Source organism: Lissotriton helveticus, chromosome 2_1 (assembly GCF_964261635.1).
Source record: "Lissotriton helveticus chromosome 2_1, aLisHel1.1, whole genome shotgun sequence".
In the NCBI taxonomy this organism is placed as follows: Eukaryota; Metazoa; Chordata; class Amphibia; order Caudata; family Salamandridae; genus Lissotriton; species Lissotriton helveticus.
The window spans coordinates 1,037,983,728-1,038,007,177 of NC_136059.1; the positions used below are offsets into that span (position 1 = coordinate 1,037,983,728).

Consider the following 23,450-nt stretch of genomic DNA (forward strand, 5'->3'; position numbering starts at 1 on the left):
TGAGCATACCCTGCCAACTAAGGGCGAACAAAGCGATACAAAAGGGGATGATGGACGGAGCGTTTGAGCAAATCAAACACTCACCCCCAGTCAACTGATCTGGGTTTAATCCATCACCATTCTTTAGCTCACTCCGCCACCCCAGTTCCGACATGGCCATATGCAAATCAGTCTGACCCTGTGCCTCATCGGAACAGTCCAGCCCAAACTGCCAAGCCATGTCTTCCCTGGACCGAAAACAAGCATCCTGGGGGTGAGTGCTTGCAATGTTCAACACTCCGTCCATCATCCCCTTTGGTTTTGCTTTGCTCGCCCTAAGTTGGCAGGGTTAGGGAGTATACGTTGCATTATTATGATACAGCCTATACTGTGACTATTGCTTCGTACTACTCCATACCATGGGAGCTCTTTAATATTGGATCGCACCATTCCCTAGCTATACAGTTAAAGCTGCAGCACCCAATATAGCTTAACGTAGTCTACTGCTGTGTGTAGGCAGGTTGTCGGCACTGTCATTTTGTATGGCGTTATTATTTCCTTTTGGTTCCCCACAGATTTGTTGTATATTATCATTAACCATTACTTAACCAATCTGCATAGCAAGAATAAATCTTGTGTGGCACACTGACCTTTGATCACAGCCATGCCTACCCTCTGACCTTACTTGTTTCAACCAGGTATGTGATTACTTATCACATGACCATTATCACACTGGGATTATAAGGTTTTATACAACTGATAAATAACTGTGATTTTGCTTGGTATATTATACTGACACTTATCTATCGATCTTCTCTGCACTTTTCTTTTTGTGATGTTTTCACGTATCCCCTTGCATTAATGTACATTGATCAACACTAACTATAAGTAAATTAAAAACTCACAAGAAAAGTTTACGCTTGTATTTATTGCTATATACTTTTGAAACTAAAATAAACATAGATGTTAGTTATGGATTAGACAAACATGAACTGTATGATCTATTCATGAACACCGACACTTGAAAGTATATTTATGTTGCACCTATGTTCACATGTACCTAAATGTGCACATCAAGAATATGCATGTGATGATCACAACTTCACTTGAGTTGGTGATGAATTTGCATAACCTATTTAGCGTATGTTGGGAGTTTTGTATCCCTGAATTTTATCTTTAATTGTTGTAGCCCTGATGAAGTCGCTAAACCGATGAAGCACATGTTAGCTACATAAACATTGAATAAGATCTACGATTAAAAGATTTCTGCTGAAACCAAAGATTTAGATGTTTGTACTATTCATGTAGAACATATTCTCTTCCTCATGTTAATGTCTAATCAGGACTAATATTGAACGGAAAACCTACCGTATATTACCTGTGCTTAGTGTGTGCCAAGTTTTGTTTGAAATTACTATTTTTGTGTCAGATTTATGCTGCCCCACCTTTCTCATCAGTCAGATATATATTGCCGGATTGCAGTTGGACCAGTGTGCATTGAAGAAACCTCCACAATTCCTTCATGACATTGGGGACAATGCCTGCCCCCCTTGCATGCCTATTGCCTAATGCCTATTCCTTTTTGATTCACTCACCACTAGAACGGCTGCCCCATAAAATTATTTATTACCTACAAGAATGCCTGCCAATACCAAATTCCAATGCGTTGCCTGCATTAAAGATTATTGAATACCTATGTGAACAACCTACGCTTTGATTGGATGAGGTAACTTCAACTATTGCAGCAGTGAGTGACTGATTGCGTGAGCGATGATTTAAGATGATTCATGTGGTGTCAGACACTGAGGGAGGGAACGTTTTGAACTGTAATATGGGAGATTTCTTGAGATGAATATTGATTTGCATTGTTTGGGGCTTGAATGATGGGAGCTAATTTATTTTTCCCTGTAGGTGATGATCAGCCCTTTTACACTTAGCCAGATTTAATGAATTGCAGGGTGTTCTCGTTTTTCTGGTTCTTCAGAGACCAGAACAGTCACTTCAGTTAACAAACAAAAACCTGTGCAAAATACTGCAATTCTATTTGATTCTCTACTTGTTCTTTAACAGCAGTGCACTGCACTCCACATCTATCTTGCTCGGGTCATCGTGAATCATGATGATCATGATGACTGGTCTGGGACGGCGTTACTCGGAGTCAGGACTGTAGGATTGTCATGGAAGAACTCACGGTGGGAGCTGTAGGACTACCTCATCAATAGCTAGAAGCAAGAAGTTATTAAGTATCAACTTCAGTTCTAAGGTAAACCAAGTATCTGAGGCCTAGTACTCAGCTGTGTGAAATAGAGAGAGGTACGTTTTTGAAATGCAGCTGTGTGTGTGTATGTGTGTTGGACTTGTGGAAAAAGTAGTGATTGCACTGCCTCTGAGTCTTCTTGATACACTCCTCATGACGCGTACCTTCCTTCTGTCCTTGACTCTAAAATACAGTTTCTCTTTTACAATCCACAGGCCTTTTTCTAGTCTCGTTCAAGAACGAAAGGTGAAAGTTAGCTGAGCTCAAGAACGCTCCAGCTTACCTACCGGACCAGTGCAGACATGCCTCATAAAGTGGACATTCCCGAGGAGAATGCAGAGGCACCACACAATTTTGCAATATAGTATCATTATATAGATATATTGTAAATTGGGTCTCGGGGGTAGAAGGACTGTTTGCAATGCATTTATCTGTACTCTGTCATACTCATTCCTTTGTTTCCCTCTAAAAACAGATTGATGGCAAATGATGTGCTGCTGCTTATTGCCTAGATAAATGTTGGCCTTGTGTTGTAGTGTTTGCTTTATCAAAACTTTCCCCAAAACCCATTACCTATCCATTCATCAAACCCCTAACCCTCTTCCCCCGAGCTGTGTGATTTATTGAGGGGTGGCTTAAATTTCACCATCAATGGACCACGCACTTGGTGGGGTGGATGTGGTGAAAGCAACACTAACCTACTGTAGAATCTTCTAGGCAATAGCCCAGACCAGCCCATTACCAACCTGTGCATTAAAAATTATCAATATTTATTTTAGCTATAAAATGAACATCAATTGCCAGCATCATCATTCAGACCTTGTATTGCCTAACCGTAAATGCTTAACCTAAGCTTGTCGACTCCAGACTTTGCTTCCATTTTTTATACCTCGAGGAGTTCACAAATTATACTGCTAGCTCCACATTTGCCAGAACTTTCTAGCATTATTATGTTTTCTCTTGAGCACAATCAGGCATTCTCATTGTGTCATCACTTAGTACTCAGGTGGTGTCAATGCTTTGTAAATCTTTGATAAATATATAACCCACTTTCAAAATCTTTCCACTTCTATTTAGCTGCCTATGATAGATAATCAATCAACCATCCAGATCAATCCTACAGTTGGAGCTCACCTGGGTGGAACTGGAATTGGGATCTCGCTTGTGAAGTTGTGATGCCTCTCCTGTTACTGCTGCATGTATATTCAGGTAAAACAACTAGGATTTAATGCAATACTACTACTGTTGTATTTTATATAGATAGTTCTACACAATATAGGTTATGATGCCAGCATTACCCATACTTGACAAGATAGAGAATTATAAGCCTAGACTTTATAACTAAGCGCTACGCTCTGTCTTAAGTTACAAGCATATAAACAGGCTGTGTACAACTACTTAAAGGCAGCAGTGTGAAGTAAAAGAAACTACTTCAGGCATAATTTTAGATTAGAAAAGTTATTTTCCCCTTTATTTATTTACAAAGCAACCCACCCTCTCCTACCAAACAACATGCCTACCCCTCTCCCAAACAAAACTGACCTAAGCCCCAAAACTCAAAATGTCAAAGAATATCTGTCCAGTTCCATCTCCCCTCCCACCCACTCCACCCACCCCCAATAAACAACAAATCCCTCCCACCAAAACAAATATTTAAATAAGGGCTAAAAGAGGGCATTATCGACATCGGTCCGGAGCTGGTCCAAACTCTGCTACATTGGGGTGAGACGGCCCTCGATGGTGTCCACCTGCTGCAGGATGCGGCACAGCAATGGCCTGTTGCATTGTGGTGGGGGGTGGCAGCAGTTGGCTGGCGGCAGTGCCAGTGATGGGATGGCTGGGAAGCTGGAGGCTCAGGGGGACCGGTTGCACTGGGGCCCGGCTGTCGCGCATTTTTTTCCTCCTCTTCCTCCTCCTCCTCCTCCTCTTCTTCTTCCAGGACCACCAGCCACTGGGATTCCTGCTGTATACACCACCAGCCTCTGCTGCCGCAAACAGGCCACTCTTTCCTGCCTGTTGGGTAGTCCGGCTGGACCAGCAGGAGCAGCTATATAGATAAAAACAAAAAAGTCAAATTGTAAATAATGCTCTGTGCAAACAATTGTTTTGAATAACTGTGTAGCACAGAAGCAGTACATTGCTAGTACCAATGGGCCATTTGAATATACTTGATGTGATTATGATTAGGAGAGTCAGAAGGCCAATTTTATGTTTGACCCACACATGTTTCCAAACATAAACAAGCACTGACTGTGTGGCAGAAAAGAATTAACAGGCAGAGAATAACATCACAGAATTAAAAAAACGATGATTTGATTGTTTTTTCTTCTCAAGGCTTTTCAAGTAACTATAAACAGATAAGACACTTTGAGCTGAAAAATAAATTACTTCTCATTGATGAGCATGGCATTATGCACTATATAGAGTGCAATTTGTGTGTGGTGCTAAAATAATGTCAGTGCCTCTGCTGGTGTGCTATTGTCTGCAGCTGTGGTTGACAATTATCTATTTTAAAATCCAATGGCCCTGCTCTTCGTCAAATGCATTTCTACCCTGTCTCCAATATACTACGTCAGTCACACACCTCATGTATGAAATACGGATATTAATATATTATCATCTCTGCCGTAAGTAGACTTTGAGGAAAATCAATCTAATGGACTGCACTACAGGTAATGGAACAGACTATATAGATTGTATTTGGCACATTTGTCACTGTGTGTCCCATATACCAAACTTAATATATATGATATCAAATCAGGGACTACTGCCACTTTACTCTCTGACCTCGCCCACCACCACGTATTTCCATCAAATTCATTTGCTGGGCAGTAACCAAGGAAAGGAAACTTGATTTTCTCTACTGCGCGGAATACGGTAGAGGGATTGTACAAGTAGGGTAGTGCTTTTTTATGTATGATAGAGGGGCCACTACATTAATCATTGATCTGTCATCTCTATACGTCGCGGTACAATTCGAAAATAAAAAATCTGAACAAGTGTAAATTAAATCTGTTATGGGAAACAATGAAATATGTTCTGAAATCACTTCACGTGGGTATCACATGATTAAATGAGGGGCATACCAAGAATGGATTTCCCAATTTGGTAACCTGTGAAGGAAGAACGTAGGAAAAAATAAAGCAGAGAAGTACTAAGAGGTGACTTAGTGGGCGAAGGGACAACACACCTTGTGTGTTCGGTTTGCAATTCATTGAAAACATTGTAAATGCTGCATTAACTGAAGCAGACACACATTATACAGCCAGCACTACAGTCACAAATTGATTGCCCCATACTGTACTTCAGTCATAAATGGGGGTGGGGTCGCACACTACTCACACACCGGCGGTGTCGCCCCTAAGGACACTGGTCAATGTAGTAAAGTGTTCGCGATGCATCATCTTTCGATCTTCTGCTATCTTCGTTGTCTTCGCCATCCCTGGACACGTGTTTCGGGGTATTACCCCTCATCAGCAGGGATAGGCCGTGTACTGGGGTTGCCGATGGCTGCCAATATCTGCCAGGTATAGTACCACTCAGGCGCGTAGGTGCGGGATCCCAGGCTCGTCAGCCCACTGCTCATGGGAGCTTTAAAGTTACAAATGGGGGTGGGGTCGCACACTACTCACACACCGGCGGTGTCGCCCCTAAGGACTCTGGTCAATGTAGTAAAGTGTTCGCGATGCATCATCTTTCAATCTTCTGCTATCTTCGTTGTCTTCGCCATCCCTGGACATGTGTTTCGGGGTATTACCCCTCATCAGCAGGGATAGGCCGTGTACTGGGGTTGCCGATGGCTGCCAATATCTGCCAGGTATAGTACCACTCAGGCGCGTAGGTGCGGGATCCCAGGCTCTTCAGCCCACTGCTCACGGGAGCTTTAAAGTTACAAATGGGGGTGGGGTCGCACACTACTCACACACCGGCGGTGTCGCCCCTAAGGACTCTGGTCAATGTAGTAAAGTGTTCGCGATGCATCATCTTTCGATCTTCTGCTATCTTCGTTGTCTTCGCCATCCCTGGACACGTGTTTCGGGGTATTACCCCTCATCAGCAGGGATAGGCCGTGTACTGGGGTTTGCGATGGCTGCCAATATCTGCCGGGTATAGTACCACTCAGACGCGTAGGTGCGGGATCCCAGGCTCGTCAGCCCACTGCTCACGGGAGCTTTAAAGTTACAAATGGGGGTGGGGTCGCACACTACTCACACACCGGCGGTGTCGCCCCTAAGGACTCTGGTCAATGTAGTAAAGTGTTCGCGATGCATCATCTTTCGATCTTCTGCTATCTTCGTTGTCTTCGCCATCCCTGGACACGTGTTTCGGGGTATTACCCCTCATCAGCAGGGATAGGCCGTGTACTGGGGTTGCCGATGGCTGCCAATATCTGCCAGGTATAGTACCACTCAGGCGCGTAGGTGCGGGATCCCAGGCTCGTCAGCCCACTGCTCACGGGAGCTTTAAAGTTACAAATGGGGGTGGGGTCGCACACTACTCATACACCGGCGGTGTCGCCCCTAAGGACTCTGGTCAATGTAGTAAAGTGTTCGCGATGCATCATCTTTCGATCTTCTGCTATCTTCGTTGTCTTCGCCATCCCTGGACACATGTTTCGGGGTATTACCCCTCATCAGCAGGGATAGGCCGTGTACTGGGGTTGCCGATGGCTGCCAATATCTGCCAGGTATAGTACCACTCAGGCGCGTTTGACAAGTCGGAGGGGGGAGGAGAGGAGGCCCCCCATAGCAGCCGCCACCCCCACCGCCAGGAGTCACGCTTTTGCAATTTACAGCGCCGCCGCCCCGGGACTGCATCTCCCGGCAGCCTCAGCGGCGGCGCTGCCTTCTGACACTGGGATAGCGCCAGGAGGCGCCTTTAAAGCAGCGCTCCGCTCAGCGGGACGCCGGGCGAAGCCCGGGCAAAGGGCGGGCCCTCTGTGGCCCTCAGAGGACCCGAGGAGGACGGGACGGGCCACCCCACTTGATTCTACCACGGGAGGAGGTACTGTGATGCTCTATTGCTTATATTGGCTATACTGGCGTTTCTATCATTAACATAGACACTATGTCTATCTGGGAGGAGCTCAACGCCCTGTGTGGCACAAAGTACGAACCAGATGTTGTTATAACCTCCCTGACTGTGGGCACTAACTGTGTTATCTCTAATGACTTCCCACGGGACTCAACAACACCTATATTAAAAGTCCAAAAACAAGTAAACGCCTCACCCCTGGATCACATCATTAGAGGGAAACAGGATAGCGACATTGTCACTGCGAATAATGCAAATATACAAAATCTGTGCAGCGGCCCAACCTTACCTCCCTTCAACTTAATAACATCAACGCAGGACACGGCCGCGGCGAAGCAAGATGACCCTGTCTTGCCTCCCCAAATGACTTTATTGTCTCAAATTGAGCAACTTTTGTTAAGTGTTATTTCACCTTTGCTCCTAAAAATCAATGAGTTGGGGGATAGGCTGAACAGCATCGAGGAAGCAATCAATAAGTATCCTCTCCCGAATAACAAATTGGATGTATCCACCTGCACAGACCCTCCCACCGTCCCTGAAAAGTACAAGTCTAATACCTGTAAAAATGGCGAATCTCAATTACAGCCCCCCTGTAGACCAACTTCCATAGACCACAAAGTAACGCGAAAACCCCCGTTGCTAACTCATATAGTGGTTCGTCCAGCTCTGGCAAGAATGCCATGTATCCACTTGCCTCCACAAGCCGCCCCATGCGTGTCTGTCCTATCTGGGGTTCCTGCAATCACCAAGGGAACACACGAGTCACGGCAGGATCTGCTAGATAGGGCCATCGTCTGGCTGCGGAAAAATAGACCTCTGCCGCCCGAGCTGGATGGTGGCATTTTGGGTGTCAGGAGGGTGGGGTGGTTGGGCTCGCTGCCCAAGGACATCGCTGGGGACCTGGTGCTAGTCGAATTTAAGAACAGTAATATCGTCCCTTACTTACGATTTCGCCCCCCTAAGGAGAGACATGGCACCATCCAAATTTGGGATTTGTATGATTTTTATCCGAGCCCCAGGTATATCTAGTTACACCAATAGCCATTTAATCTTTTAGTCCTTAATGGTTTTCAATTTTTGTTTAAAAATTGTATTCTTAAAAACCCCATCACTAAGAGGAATCTACAGACAGGGTAGGACGTAACTGCAGCTTGTTTAATGCTCTTGTTCTAAAGTTGATCATTGAAAATGAAATTTATGTATATTGATTAGCTGACTCGATGTACCTATTTAATTCTGTTTTATTAACTTTCGTATGAAATGATATGATGTTTTATGTAACTTTTTGGTGTTTATCTATGTATTGTTGACGCTTTTATGGTTTTAAACAAAATTTAAAGCTCCCGTGAGCAGTGGGCTGACGAGCCTGGGCTCCCGCACCTACGCGCCTGAGTGGTACTATACCTGGCAGATATTGGTAGCCATCGGCAACCCCAGTACACGGCCTATCCCTGCTGATGAGGGGTAATACCCCGAAACACGTGTCCAGGGATGGCGAAGACAGCGAAGATAGCAGAAGATCGAAAGATGATGCATCGCGAACACTTTACTACATTGACCAGAGTTCTTAGGGGCGACACCGCCGGTGTGTGAGTAGTGTGCGACCCCACCCCCATTTGTAACTTTAAAGCTCCCGTGAGCAGTGGGCTGACGAGCCTGGGATCCCGCACCTACGCGCCTGAGTGGTACTATACCTGGCAGATATTGGCAGCCATCGGCAACCCCAGTACACGGCCTATCCCTGCTGATGAGGGGTAATACCCCGAAACACGTGTCCAGGGATGGCGAAGACAGTGAAGATAGCAGAAGATCGAAAGATGATGCATCGCGAACACTTTACTACATTGACCAGAGTTCTTAGGGGCGACACCGCCGGTGTGTGAGTACTGTGCGACCCCACCCCCATTTGTAACTTTAAAGCTCCCGTGAGCAGTGGGCTGACGAGCCTGGGATCCCGCACCTACGCGCCTGAGTGGTACTATACCTGGCAGATATTGGCAGCCATCGCAACCCCAGTACACGGCCTATCCCTGCTGATGAGGGGTAATACCCCGAAACACGTGTCCAGGGATGGCGAAGACAGCGAAGATAGCAGAAGATCGAAAGATGATGCATCGCGAACACTTTACTACATTGACCAGAGTTCTTAGGGACGACACCGCCGGTGTGTGAGTAGTGTGCGACCCCACCCCCATTTGTAACTTTAAAGCTCCCGTGAGCAGTGGGATGACGAGCCTGGGATCCCGCACCTACGCGCCTGAGTGGTACTATACCTGGCAGATATTGGCAGCCATCGGCAACCCCAGTACACGGCCTATCCCTGCTGATGAGGGGTAATACCCCGAAACACGTGTCCAGGAATGGCGAAGACAGCGAAGATAGCAGAAGATCGAAAGATGATGCATCGCAAACACTTTACTACATTGACCAGAGTTCTTAGGGGCGACACCGCCGGTGTGTGAGTAGTGTGCGACCCCACCCCCATTTGTAACTTTAAAGCTCCCGTGAGCAGTGTGCTGACGAGCCTGGGATCCCGCACCTACGCGCCTGAGTGGTACTATACCTGGCAGATATTGGCAGCCATCGGCAACCCCAGTACACGGCCTATCCCTGCTGATGAGGGGTAATACCCCGAAACACGTGTCCAGGGATGGCGAAGACAGCGAAGATAGCAGAAGATCGAAGGATGATGCATCGCGAACACTTTACTACATTGACCAGAGTTCTTAGGGGCGACACCGCCGGTGTGTGAGTAGTGTGCGACCCCACCCCCATTTGTAACTTTAAAGCTCCCGTGAGCAGTGGGCTGACGAGCCTGGGATCCCGCACCTACGCGCCCGAGTGGTACTATACCTGGCAGATATTGGCAGCCATCGGCAACCCCAGTACACGGCCTATCCCTGCTGATGAGGGGTAATACCCCGAAACACGTGTCCAGGGATGGCGAAGACAGCGAAGATAGCAGAAGATCGAAAGATGATGCATCGCGAACACTTTACTACATTGACCAGAGTTCTTAGGGGCGACACCGCCGGTGTGTGAGTAGTGTGCGACCCCACCCCCATTTGTAACTTTAAAGCTCCCGTGAGCAGTGGGCTGACGAGCCTGGGATCCCGCACCTACGCGCCTGAGTGGTACTATACCTGGCAGATATTGGCAGCCATCGGCAACCCCAGTACACGGCCTATCCCTGCTGATGAGGGGTAATACCCCGAAACATGTGTCCAGGGATGGCGAAGACAGCGAAGATAGCAGAAGATTGAAAGATGATGCATCGCGAACACTTTACTACATTGACCAGAGTTCTTAGGGGCGACACCGCCGGTGTGTGAGTAGTGTGCGACCCCACCCCCATTTTTAACTTTAAAGCTCCCCTGAGCAGTGGGCTGACGAGCCTGGGATCCCGCACCTACGCGCCTGAGTGGTACTATACCTGGCAGATATTGGCAGCCATCGGCAACCCCAGTACACGGCCTATGCCTGCTGATGAGGGGTAATACCCCGAAACACGTGTCCAGGGATGGCGAAGACAGCGAAGATAGCAGAAGATCGAAAGATGATGCATCGCGAACACTTTACTACATTGACCAGAGTTCTTAGGGGTGACACCGCCGGTGTGTGAGTAGTGTGCGACCCCACCCCCATTTGTAACTTTAAAGCTCCCGTGAGCAGTGGGCTGACGAGCCTGGGATCCCGCACCTACGCGCCTGAGTGGTACTATACCTGGCAGATATTGGCAGCCATCGGCAACCCCAGTACACGGCCTATCCCTGCTGATGAGGGGTAATACCCCGAAACACGTGTCCAGGGATGGCGAAGACAGCGAAGATAGCAGAAGATCGAAAGATGATGCATCGCGAACACTTTACTACATTGACCAGAGTTCTTAGGGGCGACACCGCCGGTGTGTGAGTAGTGTGCGACCCCACCCCCATTTGTAACTTTAAAGCTCCCGTGAGCAGTGGGCTGACGAGCCTGGGATCCCGCACCTACGCGCCTGAGTGGTACTATACCTGGCAGATATTGGCAGCCATCGGCAACCCCAGTACACGGCCTATGCCTGCTGATGAGGGGTAATACCCCGAAACACGTGTCCAGGGATGGCGAAGACAGCGAAGATAGCAGAAGATCGAAAGATGATGCATCGCGAACACTTTACTACATTGACCAGAGTTCTTAGGGGCGACACCGCCGGTGTGTGAGTAGTGTGCGACCCCACCCCCATTTGTAACTTTAAAGCTCCCGTGAGCAGTGGGCTGACGAGCCTGGGATCCCGCACCTACGCGCCCGAGTGGTACTATACCTGGCAGATATTGGCAGCCATCGGCAACCCCAGTACACGGCCTATCCCTGCTGATGAGGGGTAATACCCCGAAACACGTGTCCAGGGATGGCGAAGACAGCGAAGATAGCAGAAGATCGAAAGATGATGCATCGCGAACACTTTACTACATTGACCAGAGTTCTTAGGGGCGACACCGCCGGTGTGTGAGTAGTGTGCGACCCCACCCCCATTTGTAACTTTAAAGCTCCCGTGAGCAGTGGGCTGACGAGCCTGGGATCCCGCACCTACGCGCCTGAGTGGTACTATACCTGGCAGATATTGGCACCCATCGGCAACCCCAGTACACGGCCTATCCCTGCTGATGAGGGGTAATACCCCGAAACATGTGTCCAGGGATGGCGAAGACAGCGAAGATAGCAGAAGATCGAAAGATGATGCATCGCGAACACTTTACTACATTGACCAGAGTTCTTAGGGGCGACACCGCCGGTGTGTGAGTAGTGTGCAACCCCACCCCCATTTTTAACTTTAAAGCTCCCCTGAGCAGTGGGCTGACGAGCCTGGGATCCCGCACCTACGCGCCTGAGTGGTACTATACCTGGCAGATATTGGCAGCCATCGGCAACCCCAGTACACGGCCTATGCCTGCTGATGAGGGGTAATACCCCGAAACACGTGTCCAGGGATGGCGAAGACAGCGAAGATAGCAGAAGATCGAAAGATGATGCATCGCGAACACTTTACTACATTGACCAGAGTTCTTAGGGGTGACACCGCCGGTGTGTGAGTAGTGTGCGACCCCACCCCCATTTGTAACTTTAAAGCTCCCGTGAGCAGTGGGCTGACGAGCCTGGGATCCCGCACCTACGCGCCTGAGTGGTACTATACCTGGCAGATATTGGCAGCCATCGGCAACCCCAGTACACGGCCTATCCCTGCTGATGAGGGGTAATACCCCGAAACACGTGTCCAGGGATGGCGAAGACAGCGAAGATAGCAGAAGATCGAAAGATGATGCATCGCGAACACTTTACTACATTGACCAGAGTTCTTAGGGGCGACACCGCCGGTGTGTGAGTAGTGTGCGACCCCACCCCCATTTTTAACTTTAAAGCTCCCCTGAGCAGTGGGCTGACGAGCCTGGGATCCCGCACCTACGCGCCTGAGTGGTACTATACCTGGCAGATATTGGCAGCCATCGGCAACCCCAGTACACGGCCTATGCCTGCTAATGAGGGGTAATACCCCGAAACACGTGTCCAGGGATGGCGAAGACAGCGAAGATAGCAGAAGATCGAAAGATGATGCATCGCGAACACTTTACTACATTGACCAGAGTTCTTAGGGGCGACACCGCCGGTGTGTGAGTAGTGTGCGACCCCACCCCCATTTGTAACTTTAAAGCTCCCGTGAGCAGTGGGCTGACGAGCCTGGGATCCCGCACCTACGCGCCTGAGTGGTACTATACCTGGCAGATATTGGCAGCCATCGGCAACCCCAGTACACGGCCTATCCCTGCTGATGAGGGGTAATACCCCGAAACACGTGTCCAGGGATGGCGAAGACAGCGAAGATAGCAGAAGATCGAAAGATGATGCATCGCGAACACTTTACTACATTGACCAGAGTTCTTAGGGGCGACACCGCCGGTGTGTGAGTAGTGTGCGACCCCACCCCCAGTTGTAACTTTAAAGCTCCCGTGAGCAGTGGGCTGACGAGCCTGGGATCCCGCACCTACGCGCCTGAGTGGTACTATACCTGGCAGATATTGGCAGCCATCGGCAACCCCAGTACACGGCCTATCCCTGCTGATGAGGGGTAATACCCCGAAACACGTGTCCAGGGATGGCGAAGACAGCGAAGATAGCAGAAGATCGAAAGATGATGCATCGCGAACACTTTACTACATTGACCAGAGTTCTTAGGGGCGACACCGCCGGTGTGTGAGTAGTGTGCGACCCCACCCCCATTTGTAACTTTAAAGCTCCCGTGAGCAGTGGGCTGATGAGCCTGGGATCCTGCACCTACGCGCCTGAGTGGTACTATACCTGGCAGATATTGGCAGCCATCGGCAACCCCAGTACACGGCCTATCCCTGCTGATGAGGGGTAATACCCCGAAACACGTGTCCAGGGACGGCGAAGACAGCGAAGATAGCAGAAGATCGAAAGATGATGCATCGCGAACACTTTACTACATTGACCAGAGTTCTTAGGGGCGACACCGCCGGTGTGTGAGTAGTGTGCGATCCCACCCCATTTGTAACTTTAAAGCTCCCGTGAGCAGTGGGCTGACGAGCCTGGGATCCCGCACCTACGCGCCTGAGTGGTACTATACCTGGCAGATATTGGCAGCCATCGGCAACCCCAGTACACGGCCTATCCCTGCTGATGAGGGGTAATACCCCGAAACACGTGTCCAGGGATGGCGAAGACAGCGAAGATAGCAGAAGATCGAAAGATGATGCATCGCGAACACTTTACTACATTGACCAGAGTACTTAGGGGCGACACCGCCGGTGTGTGAGTAGTGTGCGACCCCACCCCCATTTGTAACTTTAAAGCTCCCGTGAGCAGTGGGCTGACGAGCCTGGGATCCCACACCTACGCGCCTGAGTGGTACTATACCTGGCAGATATTGGCAGCCATCGGCAACCCCAGTACACGGCCTATCCCTGCTGATGAGGGCTAATACCCCGAAACACGTGTCCAGGGATGGCGAAGACAGCGAAGATAGCAGAAGATCGAAAGATGATGCATCGCGAACACTTTACTACATTGACCAGAGTTCTTAGGGGCGACACCGCCGGTGTGTGAGTAGTGTGCAACCCCACCCCCATTTGTAACTTTAAAGCTCCCGTGAGCAGTGGGCTGACGAGCCTGGGATCCCGCACCTACGCGCCTGAGTGGTACTATACCTGGCAGATATTGGCAGCCATCGGCAACCCCAGTACACGGCCTATCCCTGCTGATGAGGGGTAATACCCCGAAACACGTGTCCAGGGATGGCGAAGACAGCGAAGATAGCAGAAGATCGAAAGATGATGCATCGCGAACACTTTACTACATTGACCAGAGTTCTTAGGGGCGACACTGCCGGTGTGTGAGTAGTGTGCGACCCCACCCCCATTTGTAACTTTTAAGCTCCCGTGAGCAGTGGGCTGACGAGCCTGGGATCCCGCACCTACGCGCCTGAGTGGTACTATACCTGGCAGATATTGGCAGCCATCGGCAACCCCAGTACACGGCCTATCCCTGCTGATGAGGGGTAATACCCCGAAACACGTGTCCAGGGATGGCGAAGACAGCGAAGATAGCAGAAGATCGAAAGATGATGCATCGCGAACACTTTACTACATTGACCAGAGTTCTTAGGGGCGACACCGCCGGTGTGTGAGTAGTGTGCGACCCCACCCCCATTTGTAACTTTAAAGCTCCCGTGAGCAGTGGGCTGACGAGCCTGGGATCCCGCACCTACGCGCCTGAGTGGTACTATACCTGGCAGATATTGGCAGCCATCGGCAACCCCAGTACACGGCCTATCCCTGCTGATGAGGGGTAATACCCCGAAACACGTGTCCAGGGATGGCGAAGACAGCGAAGATAGCAGAAGATCGAAAGATGATGCATCGCGAACACTTTACTACATTGACCAGAGTTCTTAGGGGTGACACCGCCGGTGTGTGAGTAGTGTGCGACCCCACCCCCATTTGTAACTTTAAAGCTCCCGTGAGCAGTGGGCTGACGAGCCTGGGATCCCGCACCTACGCGCCTGAGTGGTACTATACCTGGCAGATATTGGCAGCCATCGGCAACCCCAGTACACGGCCTATCCCTGCTGATGAGGGGTAATACCCCGAAACACGTGTCCAGGGATGGCGAAGACAGCGAAGATAGCAGAAGATCGAAAGATGATGCATCGCGAACACTTTACTAGATTGACCAGAGTTCTTAGGGGCGACACCGCCGGTGTGTGAGTAGTGTGCGACCCCACCCCCATTTGTAACTTTAAAGCTCCCGTGAGCAGTGGGCTGACGAGCCTGGGATCCCGCACCTACGCGCCTGAGTGGTACTATACCTGGCAGATATTGGCAGCCATCGGCAACCCCAGTACACAGCCTATCCCTGCTGATGAGGGGTAATACCCCGAAACACGTGTCCAGGGATGGCGAAGACAGCGAAGATAGCAGAAGATCGAAAGATGATGCATCGCGAACACTTTACTACATTGACCAGAGTTCTTAGGGGCGACACCGCCGGGGTGTGAGTAGTGTGCGACCCCACCCCCATTTGTAACTTTAAAGCTCCCGTGAGCAGTGGGCTGACGAGCCTGGGATCCCGCACCTATGAGCCTGAGTGGTACTATACCTGGCAGATATTGGCAGCCATCGGCAACCCCAGTACACGGCCTATCCCTGCTGATGAGGGGTAATACCCCGAAACACGTGTCCAGGGATGGCGAAGACAGCGAAGATAGCAGAAGATCGAAAGATGATGCATCGCGAACACTTTACTACATTGACCAGAATTCTTAGGGGCGACACCGCCGGTGTGTGAATAGTGTGCGACCCCACCCCCATTTGTAACTTTAAAGCTGCCGTGAGCAGTGGGCTGACGAGCCTGGGATCCCGCACCTACGCGCCTGAGTGGTACTATACCTGGCAGATATTGCCAGCCATCGGCAACCCCAGTACACGGCCTATCCCTGCTGATGAGGGGTAATACCCCGAAACACGTGTCCAGGGATGGCGAAGACAGCGAAGATAGCAGAAGATCGAAAGATGATGCATCGCGAACACTTTACTACATTGACCAGAGTTCTTAGGGGCGACACCGCCGGTGTGTGAGTAGTGTGCGACCCCACCCCCATTTGTACTTCAGTCATAGTTGGCAAAAATGCAATGGGTGGGAAGGTGAGCTGATGAATGATAGGTGGTATAGATCTGGCTCACTTACCAAATACAGCGAATCAAGGAAGTATAACAAAGAATAAAAATAAATAAATACCCCCCACTTAGAACCATAGCTTTGAATGATAGTGATATAACCCTACATAAACAAAGTAAGCAGTGTAGGGAAGCAGCACCATGCTCCTCATGAGAAGGAAAGCTGCCTTGTTATTCATCCAAATATTCATTCATCCTATAATCCTAATTCATCCATAGCCACCATGATTAAGCTTTACTTTCTCCCATCGAGTCTTTCACACAAATTTCTAATACATTATTCATCCATACAATAGCAACCCTTTCTTTAGACCATAATTTCGCCCATCCACCGAGCACCCTTTCACCCACCCTTTCACTCATATATCTTTTTCTTTCTTTTTAGTTACCTTCCATTCTTTCATGTCTCCCTCAAGCCATTAAAGCTCATTATGTGAGATTTTGCTGCATTGCAATAATAACTTAACTACCGCTGTGTCTGGTAGGGCTGGGGGTGGTTCACTTCACTGTCATTTTTGGTGGCGACGAGCGACGCCATGGCAATAGCTAGTGAGCATAGTAATTGCAGGAAATTATGTGACTTCCCAGTGCCCATCCCTGCTGCCGCTTCTCCCCCTCCAACGGACCCGTTGCCCTCCTGCAGCGGCACTGGAGCAGACATCACTGATGTTCTGGGTGGCTAGAATAAAATATTACACATAATTTAGATCCCAGATACTCAAAACCCAAATACAACTGCATTGCAGCACTACAGCTCAGTTAGCATGTCAGTGTCTTCCAAATATCACTCTGGGGATTTGATTGGTTGGTTGACAAAGTTAGACTAGCCAGGCATGGAATAATGGTCAATAAAAGACATATGGTGTTGGTAGGCAAATGCAATGGGAGTGGGACATCATACTTTTTTCCAGCCTTGCTGTACTGTAATGTGAAATTTGAGGTATCCTGTAACTATAAATGAACAAGTCTGCAGCACACTACATGTGGGGTTAGGGGGGGTCCATGAGGATGACAATGGCCACTCTCTCGTGAACCGAACTGTGTTAGAGCTAGGACTAAAACAGGAAAAGAAAAGCCTTCTCAAGAAACATACATGGTGATTTTACTTTAAAATACTAGCTTACTTGGGCCTGTATCTGAATCTTCACGATAGAGAACACCAACACTCCAGTGCTCCTAGATTCTACCCTAAAAAGTCCACAACAATTGTAAAAGGACTTACTGGGATCGGCAGAATCCTCTGCAGAGGTGCTGATGACCAGAGCCGGCTGACCAGCTTATCCCAGACCGTCCGAATCATTGATCTTCTTGCTTTTTGGTGCTTATGAAAGAAAAAGAAGATAAATAAAAATACATTAGTGATTATGTTAATAATTAACCCAGGGCAAAGCACTACGCTACGCTCGCGTCGTTTGCGCAGTTTGCGCAACTTCGCACTACGCGAGCTGCACGTAGCACAGTGCAAACATGCGTAGCGTAGTGCAGCGGTCATTTTTTGCCCGCGAGCAAGCAAAATGACATCCTCGCAAGACTTTTCCCTTGTTCGCGATCGTGAGCATGGAAAATAAACCTCCCTCAACGCGGGGAGGTCAGGTTTCGCATTGAGTGGTCGCGCATGCTCGCGACTGCTCGCGATGAGAAACTACCAGTCCAAGGTTGAGAAAGCTGCAGCTCGAGTAAAAATCTACTCGAGCGGCAGAAAAGTACAGCTTGCACTGTGCAAGATGTCGTTTTCAATGATTGCACAGTGCCAGATGCTTATCCGCACTGTGCAATCATTGAAAACGACATCTTGCACAGTGCAAACATGCTACTACGCAGTTCGCGAAGTGCTATGAGTAGCTCGCGAAGTGCATTTCGCGTAGCTTCGCGTAGCGCTACTTCGCAAACTACGCCCACCCCTATTAATAATCTCCACAAAATGTTTTATGAAAAGCAAACGGAGTCGCTAAAACAGATCACCTATTGTACTACTAGTTTCGACTCGAGTCTCTTGACTGTCGTTAAATCCATATTGCAAATCTCCTTAACAAAAACTTTGGAACTAATGTATTGCAGTGAATGATTCTATCTATTCCCATTTCTCAACATCCTTGATGAGCCAACTCAGTCTCCCTTTTTTGCAATGCATAGTTGCATGCTTCACATCATCACTGTGAATTCAATGAAATATCCTGGAACTGTATGAGCTACATAAACAAAGTGTCAGAGAGAACACGATATTCAGTGATTCACTATAGTGAGGGAGAACAGTCAGCAATGGCTTCTTAATTAATCAGCCGAAGCGAGCCCCTGATGAGTACAATTAGGTAGCAGCACCCGCCTAGCAGAAACTAGAAACTGGATTACACAATAATATACTAGCATAAAATAAACATAATTTATCTCTGAGTGTGAGCAGCATGGTATTCAGATATTTTATTTAGCATTGTAGAACATAAATACAACAAATAATTAATACTCACTGTGCCCCGTAATATAGATGCCTAGCAGGGCGAGCAGGTTCTGTTCGCTGTTCAGAATATCCACCCAACCGTGTTTCAAACAAGGCTGGTGCGCAGCATACACCAGCACACCATCCCCCAGCACCGCTGATGCTCCCGGAAGGTGTACCCACTACTGGGCCTGCCGACTGCTTCCAGCAGAGGGGAGGTGGCGCTGCACAAAAGAAAAATAGTACTGCCACCTCCTCCTCTCCAAAGATCGCCCAGGCCTGCACACCTGGGCGGTGGTGCCACCGCATGGCAGTTAACCCCTTGCCATGGTACTGGTTGGGGAAATAATAAGAAGGAAAAGGAAGGGAAAGTAGAGAAGAAAGAAATACGTAAAGAATGAAAAATAAACTAAGTCAAAAAGTCACAAAAACACAAAACAATTACACAAAAACATAAAATACACTAACACAAAGGTATACACTATTGTAAACAAGCATTATAAATGCTAGAGGTCTCGGATTTGTTGGAGTTGGAGTTACTGGTGTTATAAATGCCAATGTTTTTACCTAGCCAAATTGCTGTGTGCATTATCATATGTGGCCAAAAGCCTATTTTGGCCACATATGGTTCTGCAGACTGCAACAGGGCTAGGTTAAAAAACATTGGCAATTAAAATTTGTTTATAATGACAATAACTCCAACAAATGCGAGACCTATTACGTTTTTATAACTGTAATGTCGACTGTCATCTAGCAATGTACACATTATCAGGAAGCAGGCGTCACTTCATCTGTCCTAAACATATACGGGATTCTGACCACACAACATTGTAATACAGTACATGAGTTGTTTTTCCTGTTACACCTAAATTAGTATTTTGGCTACAAGTTCACTGAAGTATAACACCAACAGAATCCGCAACGGTATTTCCAGTGAGCTGTGAAACCCTGCTTTCTGACCTCATTCTGTATTAAGAATGTTCAAGAAAGGGAGACATATAGCAAAATAGATTGCTAATCTATTTGAGATATTGCCTGTTATGTGTTCACACATTCTATGGTCCTGTAGCCATTCAGTTGTTGTGGGGAGGACTGCCATGCCCCTGTGGCATAAAGTCCGTATTAATTCCAGCAAACTCACCAGCAATCTATGTGATAATTAAGTGAACTTTAAAACCACAATTTATGTCAGTATGGTCCATTCCCCTTCCTGATACTTTTGTGACGAGGGCCATTCTTACAAAATGAGGAGTGCATCACATGGTTCCGGGGTAGCGTGCTATGCACCGAAAAGCACTTCAATGCCTCATTCGGGGTAGTAAGCGGTATATAAATACAGTTACATGCAGATAAGGAGCAACTTCAATATTTGTTATGATAGAGGATGGCAGCTTTTTTTTATTTTTTCATTTCTAATGTCAATGTAAACTTTTACCTACTAGAATGTAGTTTAATATGTAAAACTATGTGCATTAAAATACGAAGCGACATGACATAAAAACACCCAAGTGGGCTAACATCAAAAATACCATAATGGGTTACCTCACATTCTTTATGATTATCACCCACATGTTTCGGAAGAAGGTAGTTGGTGAGGGAAAGAAAGATGGTAGCAACACAGCCCCGGTCAGAGGTAACGCCAGGTGGAATGGGAGGGCATGGAATTTAAACAGACAAGAAAAGAAGAGTTAAACCATATTAAACTACAGGCAGAATTATTCTGGGAGGATAGCTGGAGATTGCAAGCTAGCCATTTAAGGGATAATTGTTTATGTGGCTGACGTGAACAAAGGAAGTTGTGTGAGCAGGCTTGAAAATAAAGAAGGTGGGCAGCTATTGCTGCTGATTAAGAGCAAGCAGCATGCCGTGGTGCTTAAAAAAACATATAAAGAAGTTGAAATTGAGTTGGGTGAACCACGCCCCCTCCTATGGTTTAAGATTAGTGTGGTGTTGCGTGGTATAGTAAAAAAAAAAAAGAGGTGCCTGTACCTTTTGGCTGAAATCCTCTGCTCCTTAATTAGCTCTCTTGTCTGCCAGTTCGGCATCTTGCTGTAATGAAGAAAGTAGTGCTGGCTTTCTGAACAGCATGACTCCATCTAATGTGGCCGGTGAGGCAGGCTTTAGTTCAAGAGAAGCTACGGTTGATACAAACTGGACCCTGCCTTGAACTGAGGAGCAAGCCATTATTCACCATGTAGGTTTGTTGAGAAGGCTTTCTTTTTCCTGCTCATGCTCTAACAGTTGAGTTTACGAGAGAGCGACAATGGCCATGGACCACCTCCCCCCCCCCAATGTTGTGTGCTTTGTAATTCATTTAGACATATACCAGCAGTTTCCATGACAGTGAAGCATGGCTGGTAAAAAGTATGAGGTCCTATTGCATTTGCCAACAACACCATATATCTTTTATTGACCATTATTCCACCAATTCATTGTACTTAAATGACTGAGTCATCATGGTTCTCATCAGTTATAGTTCTGCCCCTCTATTACAAAAGTTTTTTTTTGGTTGGGTCACTACCTGCCTTGTTTAACATTGTCAATGAAGCAAATGCCCAGAGTAATATATTTGTTAGAAGATACAGCAGTGCTAACCAAACTGTAGTGATGTATTGCAGTTGTGTCTTTTTGATTGAAAAAATTAAGGGGAGGCGTATCTGGCATCTAAAATATGTATAATGTTTTATTCTAGCCACAGAGAGCACCAATGACACAGATTCAAGCAGTGTCACTGCAAGAGGAGAGTCAGTTGGAGGGGTAGAAGGGGCAGGAGGGACGGGCACTGATAAGTCGCATAATTGCCTGCTTATTCACAATTATTATTATACTCACTAGCTAGTACCAGGGCGTCATCAACTCGGGGCCGTGAACGCCCCAGCTTTACCAGCTGCAGTGGTGATTGTGTTATTACGGCCAATTCTATCTGCAACTTAGTAAAAGCTTACATAATGAGCGTTGATGGCTTGAGGGAAACAAGAAAGAAAGGAAGGTTACAAGAAATGAAAATGGTTTATGAGTGAAAGGGTACGTGGGTGGGTAAAGGGATAGATGGGTGAAAGGATGGTTGGAAGAAAGGGTGGGTATTGAATGGATGGGTAATGGATAGGAAATTTTGGTGAAAGAGTGGATGGGAGAAAGTAAAGCTTAATCATGGTGGCTATGGGTGAATTAATATGAAAGGATGAATGTATATTTGGATTACTTGAATGAATAAGCAAGACAGCCGTTCTCATGGAGAGGAGCATGCTGCCCACCAACTTTGCTTACTTCGTTTATGTAAGGTTACCAAAGCGGGGAGTTTTTTTTTTTGTTCTACACCCTTGACTTACTGTATTTGTTCAATAAGGCAAATAAATCCATCATTCATCAACCCACCTCCACACGCATGCCATTTTGCCACTAATGACCGGAGTGCAGTATGGTTCAATTCAGGACTGCAGTATTGTCTGTGCAATGTGCGTCTTCTTCAGTTAATGCAGCGTTTACAAAGTTTGCAATGCATTGTAAACCGTACACCTTGTGTGTTTCCCTTCGCCCCCTCAACACCTCTTAGTACTTCACTCCTTCACTCCTTCTTCTGTCCCAGCCTACCAAACAAGTGAAAAATCCATCCTTGGCATGTGAGACATTTAATTTTAAAGCCAGGTGAAGTGATTAAAAATATGTCTCATGGTTTCCCATAACAGATTTATTTTACCCATGTTTAGATTTTTCCTTTTCGACTTCCTTCGACTAGTATAGTTACTGAACGAACCAAAGATGACAAATCGATGATCAGTCTAGTGACATCTCTATTTTATATCAAAAGCTCTACCCTACCCACCGAACCCCACTATCCTACCCTGCAGTAGAGTAAGTCAAGTTTCCTTTCCTTACTGCCCAGCGAAGGAATTTGTTGGAAACAATTCGAGGAGTAGCGGAGGCCAGTGAGTAAAGCTGGAGTCAGTGCATGATTTGAGGTTAGTGTATGGGATTCGCTGTGATGAAAATGCCAAATACAATCTATATAGCCCATTACTTTCCCTGTAGTGCAGTGCCTAATCTTCCCGTCTACTTATGGAAGATAGGATAATATCCCCATTTCGTACATGAAGTTTGTGACATGGGGTATATTTACAAGTCGCTATCTCCACCACAATGTCACTTTTAGTGACATTGTGATGGCGATAGGGGCTTCACCTAACGTGGCTTAATGCTGCCTTGTATATAAGGCACCCTTTCACACTGTACTTAGAGTGAAAGGGGAGGACAATGGGTGTTCCACTGCAACACCCATTGATTTTGATGCTGTCCTCTATTTACAAGGGTGGCATAAATAGGAAGCAGCGCCAAAATGAAGACCAGCTACTCCTGCTGGTCCACCCTACCACCCACCAGGCAGGAGATAGTGGCCCGTCTGCTGTGGTAGATGCTGGACCATATCGAGTAGGAATGCTGGAATCTGGTGGTCCGGGAGGACGATGTGGCAGATATAGCTGTTCTCAGTCTCAGTCGAGCCTCAGTGCAGCCGTTCCCC

The 23,450-nt window shown here is 47.5% G+C and overlaps 1 protein-coding gene across 19 annotated transcripts in view; it reads left to right on the forward strand.

Annotated features, from left to right (window-relative positions):
* LOC144819585 (uncharacterized) overlaps positions 1–23,450 on the forward strand; it is a 211,414-nt gene that overhangs the window by 148,607 nt on the left and 39,357 nt on the right. For 2 of the 19 annotated variants that reach the window (XR_013607461.1, XR_013607468.1), the window contains exon 5: positions 3,314–3,445. The exons of the other annotated variants lie outside the window; for them this stretch is intronic. The gene's annotated coding sequence lies outside the window, so the exon portion shown is untranslated. The remainder of the gene's footprint in view (positions 1–3,313; positions 3,446–23,450) is intronic. 19 annotated transcript variants of the gene reach the window in all.